At 34.5% G+C, this 13529-nt stretch overlaps 1 protein-coding gene across 1 annotated transcript in view; it reads left to right on the top strand.

Annotated features, from left to right (window-relative positions):
* Window positions 1-13529, top strand: part of CDS1 (CDP-diacylglycerol synthase 1) — a 65594-nt gene that overhangs the window by 35415 nt on the left and 16650 nt on the right. The window lies entirely within an intron of this gene.

The following is a 13529-nucleotide window of genomic DNA, read 5'->3' as shown; positions in this document are numbered from 1 at the left end:
AGAGCCTAACTCTTGGCTTGATCTCAAGATCCTAAGATCACCATCTGAGCTGAAATCAAGAGTCACGCTTAACCAACTAAGCCATCCAGGCACTGTCATTATTTTCATTTTAAAGGAGGATATGAACTTTGAGTTCTACTTTAGCTCTTAATAGTTACTGTTTTAGTTCTTAAGAGTTTTCCAATAAATAAGTTCTCAGTACAATTTTGGAAACTGAATACAACATGGGTTTTCTATTTCTCATTAAAATAGACATACGCAGAATATATGAGGAAGTGTGTCAGGTTCTCTAGAAGTATGTTATTTTATTCAGTTGTTATGTTGTTCCTTCAAGGTGTTCCCGTTTTAATAAAGCCTTTCTCAGATCCTGGTCTGATTTTGTTTCTGAATCTAGAAAGTCAGAAAGTGAAACACAATCTGAAATGATAATAGTAATTTTCAGAGAATCATTTTTGGGGTAGGAGGAACCTGCATTTTCTCAAGAGTTTTCTTCTTTTTGCATTCAGGTTTTTTTTTTTGCATAGTCTAGTTTTCTGAGTCTGTTTACTATATTTTTAAAAATTATTACTAATACATCTAAAGAAAGTACATTCTTAGGAAAAGATATTGAAAAGTATTCCTGTTCTTTCAAGGGCATAAGAAATTACTCATTTTAGTTATTCAGTTTTAAATTTGAATTAGTTTAGAAGAATCATGATGATAGATTATTGATGACCGATACCAGCTAAGATTTGGGAAAGAAAAACACTTGACTCTGATTCTGTGTTTATCAAAGCACATATGTGACATTTTTTTCTTGGTAGAAACTTCGAGTGGTTTATCTCACTAATCAAACCAGTGCACTGATAAATGTAAGGTAGATATTGGGATGAATTCTTTACTGTTATGAGAGAGAAGAATACAGTGCTTTCTCACTTTATATATAGACTGGCAAGACTTTATTGGTATTTTGAATTTTAAAAACAGTTATTAGCAAGAAATATGTCTAGGGGCTCCTGCTGCTGAACCCAACAACTTTATGTTATTTCATAAGATCATTCTTGTACTTGCTGATAACAAAGTTATGATTAATGAAAATATAAATCATTCATAGCATTAATAGATGTTTAAGAAAATAAATTTTAAAATACAATGTAAACAGCAACCCTGCACCCCACCACTTACAGACTTTTTTTCACTTTTTTAAGTAATATGCCCATTTCTTAATTTTTATCAGGCATTACCTATTGACTTCCTATTACAACCTTTCTCTCTTCTCCATACTGTTTGTTATTGTCATTGTTGACATTGTTAAACAGATACCTAAAATACCACTTACCGGGGATCCAAATAGTGTCTGTGATTACATTTCTATTCTTATACAACTTTTGTTTTTTTCTTGAACTTAGTAACTGCTCCACCTTCTCCTTTCCACATCTACAAATTTTCATGTAGGAATCCTTAATTTCTCTTCTGGGTCTGTTCAATGTCTATTGGTAGTTTTTTTCCATGTTCACACCAATCCATGTATCAGTTTTTTTTCTTTCCTTGAGACCTCTGTTCTAGAAACTCTGTAGTACTATTGCATTTGGACTGTCTGCTTGTAGGCCTCCTGACTCAGTATCCTGATTTGGCCTCCTCATTTCTTCTATCCTGCATCTTCCAGTTTCTGGGTTGACATCCTCCAATAGTTTCCTGTGAAATGCACTTGGAAGGTAAATGTTTTATGTTCATATGTTTCTCAAAATATTCTCACAGTTGACTGCTTTGGGTAGGGCTTGCACTAATTACTAGTAGATTTTTACTTAGTACTCTTGTCTAGAAATCTAGGCCTTAGACTTGCCTTCCACGGAGTCTTTTCTGCTCAGTTTTCTCTAGAAAGTACTATTGGTCCCTGATTTCTCAGGTCTGCTAAAAGTTATCCAGTCTGTTCTCCTTTTGCAGCTGTTCCTCTTAAGTTTTCCTCAACATGTCTTCAGTTCTCCTCGCTCTGTGGGTTTTCACCTTAATTAATTAATTTCTCTCTCTCTCTCTCTCTCTTTCTCTCTCTATTTAAATTAGTCTCCACACCCAGCACGGGACTTGAACTCAGAATCCCAAGATCAAGAGTCTACTGACCAAGCCAGCCAGGCATCCCCTCACCTTGATTTCTTTTAATGTTAATTTAGTGAACTGCCAGGACAGAGTTTAAATAAATGCATGTGATCAACTTGCATTTTAAGGCAGAAATCCTTAACTAGTTTTTCTATTTTTTCCTTTGGCTTAAAACAATTTATTCTTTTTTCTCTGCTGGTTGGCTTGGCTTCTCTGGGCAGCTCTAACTTAGTACGTCTCTTATGATTGCAGTCAGGTGGAAGTAGTGCTCATCATTTCAGTCTTGAGTCAGCTGGATTGAGGTAGCTCACTCAGGGCCATAGTCTGTGCTGGCCACTGACTTGAACACACACATCTGGCCTCTTGTTGGGGCTTGGATGTCTTAGAGCACAATGGCTGGGTTCTGAACAGGGAGAGTGCCAAAAGCCAAGTGCTTCAAGAGTCCTTAGGTAGGTTGTGTTTCTTTTTGTTTTAATGAGATTTTAAAGATAAAAACCTAGTACAGACCCATAGTAAAAATCTGGACTAAAATGGAGTATTGTGAAATCTCCCTCCTGCCTCAGAGCCTTATATACAATCTCCAGAAACTGGCCACTACTGTTGGAGGAAGTTTCTGAGTATTCAAGTTTATATGTTTATATCCTCTCCACCCTCATTTTTAAAATACAAATGAGTATACACTATTCCTTAACTGTTTGTGCTTCCAGTTAATGCAGTTTATGGATGATTTTATATCAGCACATCTAAACCTAGTGCATCTTTGTTAATGTGCATACAGTAATACCGGAGGTAGAATGTGAGAAAATAAGGTGACTGCTATTTCCTTTTCTTACTTTCCTTTTGGAGTTTGTTACAACTAATATTTGAGAATAACTGTTACCACTGAGTTGGTAAAGAATTGAATTTATTTTCTTTGTTTTATTTTACATGTAATATATACTCTAATTTTTAGTAATTGCTTCATACATTAAACTTTCTGTTTTTCTAAAGTAAAATCAATGTCTCTTTTTTTCTGATTAATTTCTTGCTATTTTAGGCTATTAGAATCATAAAAGCTCATTGCAAGTCGTCATTTTTTCAGCAAACATGTGAATGCTTTCCAAATGCTAGGTACTGTGAATGATTTAGAGGACAGAGAGAGAAATAAGGCTGATCGGGTGCCTTCCATGGTCTTGAAACTAGTGAGACACTAGTCCCCTTGTGCACTGCTGAAATGTGAACAAGGACCTCTAAGCTCATGAAGGGTAAGGAGAAATCTGCTCTGCTGAAGACCATAGAAGGCCTTTGAGAAGAGATGGCAGGTGTCACGAAAAGTAAAGAACAAGCAGGCATTTGCTAAGTGGATAACGGTAAAGGGCATTCGAGGCAGAGGAAGCAGCTGTGCAAGGCTTGGAAATGGGCGCGGATTGTGTGTTTGGGACCAGAGGCAAGCATTAAAGGTTGGAAAGGTGAGCAGGAGCCACATCTTGAGAAGCTTTGTGTGTCATAGGAAGGTTTGGGACTTTATCCCTAAGAAACCATTGGAAGATTTTAAGAGATGATATAGCTAGATCTGTAGTAAAGTGAAGGATGGATTGGGAGACATTAATAGGATGAACAAACAGGAAGCTGTTGCTGTGGCTCATGCTAAATACAATAAGGGCCCGAGCCATTGGGGTTTGTATTTAAATACGAAGAGGGTTGGTTATACATCAAAAAATAAAAATACTGTGGGCTGATCCCAGAAACCAACTGTTCTTTATGACAGTCTATGAAAAATTGTTTTTGTATTCCATATATTCTTGGCTTAAAATGTACTTTTTGTTGAGCTAATCATGTATTTACATGTAGTTGTAGGAAGTGACAGAGCTATCCCTTATGCACATGCCTAGTTTCCACCAATGGTAGTACCTTACCATGGTTCACGGTACAATATCACACCAGGATATTGACATTATTAGAGTCCTGTGAATGTAATTTCCTAATGCAACCTTCTTAGGAGCTACTGGGTTAAATGATGAAACGTCAAATATACATCATGCGTAATATTCTGTATCTGTTACCATTCTACATGTGGCCTAAATATGGTCCTGTGAGACCATAAACAACCTTCTTTGTGTCTCTGTTTTTTTATTGGAGTTCAAATTGCCAACATTTAGCATAACACCCACTGCTCATCCCGCCAAGCGCCCCCCTCAGTGCCCATCACCCAGTCACCCCAACCCCCTGCCCACCTCCCTTTCCACTACCCCTTGTTCGTTTTCCAGAGTTAGGTGTGTCTCATGTTTTGTCACTCTGTGTCTGTCTTATGTTTTTAATTCCTAGTGCCTAGTGCAAGGCCTGGCATTTAGGTTCCCAATACATATTTGATGCACAGTCAAGAGGCTGAGATCATGCACATTCATATACAGTGTTTTTCAGAGATATTTTTTCAGCATCAGTGTTTTGTTTGCTGAGTCTTGAAACCCTACTGGTGATTCTTGAAGTGGTAAACACTTCATGGGCTTAGTCTAGCAAATGGAATTTGACTTTAAAACTGGAGTGAGGAAATAGAAAGTATGCTTTGTCGAGGTGTGTGTACCTTTCTCTTAAATGATACTGTGAGAATCTTTGGAATTCTTTTCATAAAACAATATTCAAAGAGTCCTGTCAGAATTTTAGTTCTGCAGTGGTCAAATGACTTTGGAAGGTATAGGTCTTAGCAGATTTAAATAGCAGAGACAGCCCATGTTCTTTCACTGATGTGGAGTTTTGTTAAAATAGAATACGGTATCTCCAGGTCTAACCTCCTCCCCACAACCCATGAGACTAAGTGACTTATCTAATATCCTACAGAACGACTCACTGACAAAGACCCAGAAAATCATTCTGACATTTAGATAATTTTGTTGTAAAATGAATTTGCCTGATGGCAAACAAAAAAATCAGTGAGACTGAAGGTTATAAGGCAAACATTTTCTCTAGAGTCTAGATAATTTTTTAAAAGATATTGGTAATTTGGATTTGAGGCTCTTTAGGAACCAGAGCAACCGTGTGATTATAAATGAGTAATGTTGAGTGAATAAGCTTTTAGAATGTTTGACTCTTAATATTATCACCTTAACATCTATGTAGCCAACCAGAGACATGCATGTTATTTTTAGTTGTTTTTGTTTGTTTGCTTGTTTTTTCTTGTGTATGCATGGCTATTTTGATTTTTAAAAAACCCTTAAGGAGAAAGTACAACTTGAATACTTTGAATTTGAGAAAATCAATAGACATATGAAATTAAACTTAGCTAAAATGAATACATAATTAAGAAATTTTCTCCCAAACATCCTGTGTATCTTATTATCTCAAAGGATGTTGATGAAATCTTTAGAAAGATGTCACAAATAACTGTGCACAGAGGACTCTACCTCCAAAACTACACTTATAGTTTTGGAGTTAAAGACTATTAGACTCTGTGCACATGTGCCAGTGTTTTTCTACACTTTAAACCCAACATGTAGATTAATAGAAAACTTTTCTTTATCTTAGCTAGCATAATGGTTGGTTTGTGTGACAATTTCTACAATGCAGATTCATTTAAGACTTTTTAAAAACTCCATCATGGTATAGTGTCTCAATCGGGGACACATAATGCAGTGTGTTTCTGAATTAACCTAACATGATATCTGAAATGTTTTGAAAAATATAGCCACATGGAAGATTGAAGAAGAGTCATTAAGCTCCAGTATTTAATCCTGGGCCGGTCTTAATGTCTGTGTCTTGAATTAAGGACTACATGTGTTTATTGAATTAGTTGATTACCAATAGTAAATTTTAAAAACAACTTCATTAATTTATGTTTTCTTTTTGACTAGATTTTGAGTTCCTTGAATGGGAATACCTGTCACATTCATTTTTTTTGTATCTGGTATATAGTTAGTGCTCAATAAATATTTTTTGATTGTCCATTTTTCTGAAATTGCCTCTATCCCATCTTCTGGGCTTTTGAATAATTTCTTTCTCCTTTACTTCTCCTGACTCCTTTAGAAATCTCATTCTTTTTTGTTCTTTTCAAATATACCTCTCTTTAGTCTATTGGGTAACTGATCTCCTGAACTCCTTGGGAGCTCTTTGGTATACTAGACAACAGGATGTACACATCTTCGGACAACACTAGGCACAGGGCTGTGTACATAAATGGTGATCAGTAATAATAACTAGACATAATTGCATAATAAGAACTGTAGGTTAGGAAACTTTTTCAGTGAATACTCTTATTTATAATACTTATATCCTATTTTTTTTTTTTTTTTGGAAATGTAACAAGACAGAGGTTCATTGTTAATTAGAAAAAAAAAAACTATGGATCCAAATGGATGAAAATTTTCTTTCCATTAGATTTATTGAAATATATAATAATGTATTTTTACACATTTAAACATAAAATATATATATATAGCTATATGGTTGCGAATGAAAAAGTAAATTTACGTGTTTCTTTTTCAGACTGTTTTTCTTTAAAAATAATATTCCTTAGATGTTCTAGGAAAACACCTTACTTAGGCCTTCCCCAAATTAGAAAATTATGTTATCTTAATGTATCTAGAAGTCAGACAATTATATCCTTTATTAAAGCACCCAAGAAGCTGAATGTTACTGGTGATTTAACAGTAAAATTGGATTAAGTAAAAGTGAGTAGCCAAGACTGTCCTGGATAAAATCACCATTAGGACAATACTGAATAATTCTGCTAGTAATTTTGTTTCAAGAAATGCTTAAGGGTGAATGGTATTATATGACTTCAAAAATGAGAAAACCATACATGTGAAAGCAGTATTCATGAAGAGTTAATTCACAGATAATGATGTTCAGAAGTTCCCAAGGTCATGCTGGGAGCATCAAAGGGGTCCATTTGCATGGACTTGGAGGTTTCAGAGGCATCTGTCTTAGCTTAGCTCTTACCCCATTTGCCTCTGCACCAATTCCAATTTCCATTCATTTCTAACTATGAAGCAGTAGCATAAAACACAGAATTTACATTATTATTTGAGCAACAAAATAAACCTGCCTGTTATAGAATAAAAACTTAAAAGCAATGATTTTAAAGAGGTGTTTTTTTGTTTGTTTGTTTTTTTTTTTTTTTTAATGCTACTAGTGATTTCAAAGCCACCAGTAAGGTCTCAAGACTCAGCAAACTCATGGGGTTTTTTTTTTTTTCTCTACCCCCTCCCAGTTTCTTTCTCTGTCTCAAGAAAGTGACAGATGACTTTCAGTTGTGCTACATTTGAAAATGTTCCCATATTTCTTTTGCAGTTCAGTCAGATTACTCTGTAGGTGACAAATAGGAGGTGAGATGGGATCTGGGAACCAGTATGTATTCTCTTCCTTTGTCATTATCCTTTACATTGGTGTTTCAAATTAGCCTTCAGAAAATAGGTCAAGGAAGCTGCTGGTTGATGTTTTGCTCTGGTCAGAGTAGTATGAACCTTGCTTACTCTGGTGGGTAAAATTGCTTTGGTAAGTATTACGTATGTATAAAATCTAGCATTTATTTCATGTGTGATAACTTACCTGATAATTAATTTTCTATTTTGGAGAACTGACTGTAAAGATACTGCAGAATAGAATGGATGGATACCTATTAATCTGAAATTAAACTTTGTTTATACATTTGCAATATCTACCTATGTAAAAGAATATTTCTCTTTAGAAGTTTACTGATATATTGGGCAAAAAGGGCTTCCTGTTGCCTCCCATTATTTTTGTGTATGATTATTGAATTTCAGTTAGGTAGACTTTTTATTTAGTATAATGTCATTGTAATAAATTTGTGGGATATAAACATAAACACAAAGCACAAACATTTGCTTTATAAATCTTTAAATTATTAAGAGTGTTGTATTTTACTACAAGTATTATAATATGGTTCTGAGAAATTTCAAGTCATTCTTAACCTGAAACTTAGTGATAATGGTTTATGGAACTACATGACACTTGAGAGTCAATAGGATCTGAAGGTCTAACTGTTTCCTAGCCCTGTAATTTTCAGTCAATTAATAAAGTCCTTTGTCCATTTTTCTTCACCTGTAAAATGGAGATAATAATAGATATGTTCATTATGGGGATGTTGAAAGCATTAAATAAGTTGATATTTGTAAAATGTTTTAGACAAGAGCCTGGAACATAATAAGTGTTCACTAGATGTTAACTGCCATATAATTATTATTAATTTTCTTATTATTGTAGAGATTGAAACATTCTATACATGTACACTTAATGTATTGATACAGCGAATAAGTTTTTTTCATAGTGATACTTTTTTTTTAGTATAGTTGATACAATATTACATTAGTTTCAGGTGTACAACATAATGATTTGACAAGTTTATACATTATGCTATGCTGACCACAAGTGTACCTACCATCTATCCCCAAGCATTGCTATTACAATGTCAGTGACTATATTTTTTATGCTGTGCCTTTGATTTACTCATCCCGTAACTGAAAGCTTGTATCTCCTACTCCCCTTCACCCATTTTACCCATTCTCCCACCATCCCCCTTCTGCCAACTGTCAGTTTATTCTGTATTTTTAGGTCTGGTTCTGTTTTTTGTTTATTTACTGATTTTTTGTTTTTAGATTCCACATATGAGTGAAATCGTATAGTATTTGTCTTCCTCAATCTAACCTATTTAACTTAGCATAATACTCTGGGTCCATCGGTATTGTTGTAAATGGTAAGATCCCCTCTTTTTTTTATTCCCAAATAATATTCCATTATATATATATACTACATCTTCCTAATCTGTTTGTCCCTTGGTGGACACTTAGGTTGCTTATATCTTGGCTATTGTAAATAATGCTGCAATAAATATAGGGTGCATGTATCTTTTCAGATTAGTGTCTTTGTTTGGATAAATACCCAGTAGTGGAATTATTGATTCATATGGTTTTTCTATTTTTAATTTTTTGAGGAACCTCCATACTATTTTCCACAGTGGTTGTAACAATTTACATTCCCATTAACAGTGTATGAGAGTTCTTTTTTCTCCATATCCCTGCCAACACTTGTTATTTCTTGTCTTTTTAATTTTTGGCCATTCTAATGGGTATGAGGTGACCTTGTGGTTTTGATTTCCATTTTACTGATGGTTAATGATGTTGAGCATCTTTTCATGTTTACCATCTGTGTGTCTTCTTTGGAAAAAATGTCTATTCAGGTCCTCTGCCCACTTTTAAATTAGATTCTTTGTGTTTTTGATGTTGAGTTATAGAAGTTCTTTATGTTCTTTGGATATTCACCTTTTATTGGATATATCATTTGCAAATATCTTCTCCCATTTAGTAGGTTGCCTCTTGTTTTGTTGATGTTTCTTTTGTTATGTAAAAGCTTTTTATTTTGAGATAGTCCCAGTAGTTTATTCTTGCTTTTGTTTCCCTTGCTTTAGGAGATACCATCTAGAAAAATGTTGATGTGGCTGATATCAGAGAAATTACTACCTATGCTCTCTTCTAGGATTTTTATGGTTTCAAGTCTCACATTTAGGTCTTAAGTCCATTTTATTTTGAGTTTATTTTTGTGTATGGTGTTAAGAAGTGGTTCAGTTTCTTCTGCATGTAGTTTTCTAGTTTTCCTAGCACCATTTATTGAAGAGACTACCTTTTTCTTATTTTATATTCTTTCCTCCTTTGTCATAGATTAATTGACCATACAATCATGGGTTTATCTAAGGGGTCTCTATTGTGTTCCATTGATCTATGTGTCTGTTTTAGTGTCTGTATCACAGTGTTTTGATTATTATAGTTTTGTAATATATCTTGAATCCTAGAAGTGTGATATCTCCAGCTTTTTGGATCTTTTGAGATTCCATACAAATTTTAGTGTTATTTGTTCTAGTTCCATGAAAAATGCTGTGGGTAGTTTGATAGGAATTGCATTGAATCTGTAGATTGCTTCGGGTAATATGGACATTTTAACACTATTATTGTGACCCATGAGCATAGAATATGTTTCCATTTGTTTGTGTTATCTTTAAGTTTTTTCATTAATGTTTTAGAGTTTCCAGAGTCCAGGTCTTTTATCTTAGGTTAAATTTATTCCTAGCTATTTTATTCTTTCTGGTGTAATTGTAAATGGTGTTGTTTTCTTAATTTTTCTTTCTGCTACCTCATTATTAGTGTGTAGAAACACTACTGATTTCTAGGTATTAATTTTGTATCCTGTAACTTTACTGAATTCATTTATTACATCTAGTCAGTTTTTTTGGTATATTTAGGATTTTCTATGTCTCATGTCCTCATCAGTTTAACTTTTACCAATATGGATGCCTCCTATTTCTTTTTCTTGTCTGATTGCTGTGGCTTAGACTTCTAGTACTATGTTGAATAAAAGTAGGGAGAGTGGACATCCTTGTCTTGTTCTTGATCTTAGAGGGAAAGCTCTCAGTTTCTCACTATTGAGTATGGTATTCACTGTGGGTTTTGTGTGTATGTGTGTGTATACATACATACTCTAGCCCCACTTTCTTGAGAGGTTGTTTTTTTTTTTTTATCATGAATATCATCTTGGGATGATCATATGATTTTTATACTTCATTTTGTTGATGGTGGTGTATCATAGTGGTTGATTTGTGGATAATGAATTATGCTTGCATTTCTGGAATAAATTCAACTTGATCCTTGAATGATCTTTTTAATGTATTGTTGTATGTGGTTTCCTAATATTTTGTTGAGGATTGTTGCATCTATATTCAGGAATATTGGCCTATATATATATTTTTTGTGGTATTTTTGTCTGGCTTTAGTATTAGGGTAATGCTGGCTTTGTAGAATATATTTGGAAGTTTTCCTTTTATTTTTTTGGAACAGTTTGAGGAGAATAGAGATTAACTATTTTCTGAATGTTTGGTAGAATTTACCTGGGAATCCATCTAGTCCAAGACTTTAATTTTGGTGGTTTTTGATTAGTGATTCAATTCCTTTCCTTGTAATCAATTTCTTCAGATTTTCGGTTTGTTCCTGATTTAGTTTTAGAAGAGTGCATATTTCGGGATCCCTGGGTGGCACAGCGGTTTGGTGCCTGCCTTTGGCCCAGGGCGCGTTCCTGGAGACCCTGGATCGAATCCCACGTCGGGCTCCCGGTGCATGGAGCCTGCTTCTCCCTCTGCCTGTGTCTCTGCCTCTCTCTCTCTCTCTATGTGTGACTATCATAAATAAATAAAAATTAAAAAAAAAGAAGAGTGCATATTTCTAGAAATTTATCTATTTCATCTATCCGTTTTTGCTAGATTGTCCAATTTGTTGGCATATAAATTTTCATAGCAGTCTCTCTTAATCGTTTTTATTTCTGTGGTTTTAGTTATTACTGCTGTCTTGTTTCTGATCTTATTTATTTAGGTTTTTTTTCTTGATGAGTCTGGCTAAAGGTTTATCAATTTTGTTTATCTTTTCAAAGAATCAGGTCTTGGTATCATTGATTTTTTTTTTCCTAATGTGTTTTTTAGTTTCTGTGTCACTTATATCTGCTCTGATCTTTATTATTTCCTTTTTTTCTACTGACTTTGGGCCTCTCTTTTCTTTTTCTAATTCCTTTAGTTGTAAGGTTAGGTTATTTATTTGAGCTCTTCTTTCTTAAGGAAGACCTATATCACTTTGTATTTTCCTCTTAGAAATGCTTTCACTGTGTTCCAAAGATTTTGGATCATTGTGTTTTCATTTTCATTTGTCTCAATGTATTTTTTTTATTATTATTTCTTTGACTTCTTTTGGCCCATTAGTTGTTAGGATCATATTGTTTAGCCTCCATATGTTTGTGTTGTTTCCATATTTTTCCTTGTAATTAATTTCTAGTTTCATATCACTCTGATTATAAAAGATGCATGGTATGATTTCATTCTTCTTAAATTTATTGATGCTTGTTGTGGCTCAATATGTGATCTATTCTGGAGAGTTTTCCTTGTGCACTTGAAAAGAAAATAGTGTATTCCGTTTTTACTTTTTATGTATTTTTAAAAGCTTATTTATTTATAATCTCTACACACATTGTGAGGCTCAAACTCATAACCCTATGATCAAAAGTCACATGCTCTACTGACTGAGCCAGCCAGGTGCCCCTATTCTATTGTTTTTGTTTTTATTGTTACTTATTTTATTTTTAAAGATTTTATTTATTTGATAGGAGGAGATGGGGAGAGAGAGAGAGAGAGAGAGCAAGCACAAGCAGGGGGAGAGGCAGAGGGAGAGGGAGAAGCAGGCTCCCCACTGAGCAGGGAGCTTGACATAGGGTTCAATCCTAGGACCCTGGTATCATGGACCTGAGCTGAAGGCAGAAGCTTAACCAACTGAGCTACCCAGTTGCCCATATTCTACTGTTTTTAGATGGAATGTTCTGTGTGTATCTGTTATATTCATCTGGTACTATATATCATTCAAAGACATTGTTTCTTTTGTTGATTTTCTGCCTGAATAATCTATCCATTGATGTAAGTGGTATGTTAAAGTCCTCTAATATTATTGTATTACCATCAGTTTTTCCTTTTATGCCCATTAATATTTGCTTTATGCATTTAGGTACTCCAGTGTTGAGTGTATAGATGTTTGCAATTGTTCTATCTTCTTTTTGGATTGACCCCATTATCATTATGTAATGCCCGTCTTTGTCCAGTACAGTTTATTTTAAAGTCTGCTTTGTCTGAGATAAGTATTGCTTCCCTGCCTCTTTTTCCCCCGCTTCCATTTCCATGGTAAATGCATTGTCATCTTTTTGCTTTTGGTCCATATGTGTCTTTAGATCAGAGAGGAGTCTCTTGTAAGCAGCACACAGATGGATCTTGTTTCTTTATCCATTCTGCCATCCTGTGTCTTTCGATTGGAGCATTAAGGCCCTTTATATTTAAAGTAATTATTGATAGGGGAGCCTGGGTGGCTCAGTTGGTTAAGCATCTGCCTTTGGCTCAGGTCATGGTCCTGGGGTCCTGGGATTGAGCCCCACACAGGCTCCCTGCTCAGCAGGGAGTCTATGTCTCCCTGTCCCTTTGCCCCTCCTCCTGCTTGTGCTTTCTCTCTCTCTCTAATAAATAAATAAAATCTTAAAAAAAATAATTATTGATAGATACTGCCATTTTGTTGTTTTCTATTTGTTTTTTTTTGTAGTTCTTCTCTGTTCCTTCTTCTCTTGCTCTCTTTCTTTGTGATTGATGAGTTTCTATAGTCTTATGTTTGGCTTTATTTTTTGTGTATCTATGATAGGTTTTAGGTTTGTGGTTACCATGAGATTCATGTATGACATCCTAAGTAAATAGCAGTCTACATCAATTTAGTGGTCATTTAAAATCAAACACATTCTTAAAAAAAAAAAAACAGGAAAAGAAAAAATACCTTTTCTTTTTCCTTCTCTCCCCCTTTCTTTATTCCTGCCTTCATGTTTTATGTATATGTGACCATATTTTACAATTTTTCAAAAAAATATTTATTTGAGAGTGCACGTGAGAGAGTGTGAATGCAGGAGAG

This window comes from Nyctereutes procyonoides, unplaced genomic scaffold (assembly GCF_905146905.1).
Source record: "Nyctereutes procyonoides isolate TBG_1078 unplaced genomic scaffold, NYPRO_anot_genome, whole genome shotgun sequence".
Classification (NCBI taxonomy): Eukaryota; Metazoa; Chordata; class Mammalia; order Carnivora; family Canidae; genus Nyctereutes; species Nyctereutes procyonoides.
The sequence above is the reverse complement of the archived record's forward strand: the minus strand, read 5'-3'. Positions and strand labels throughout refer to the sequence as shown.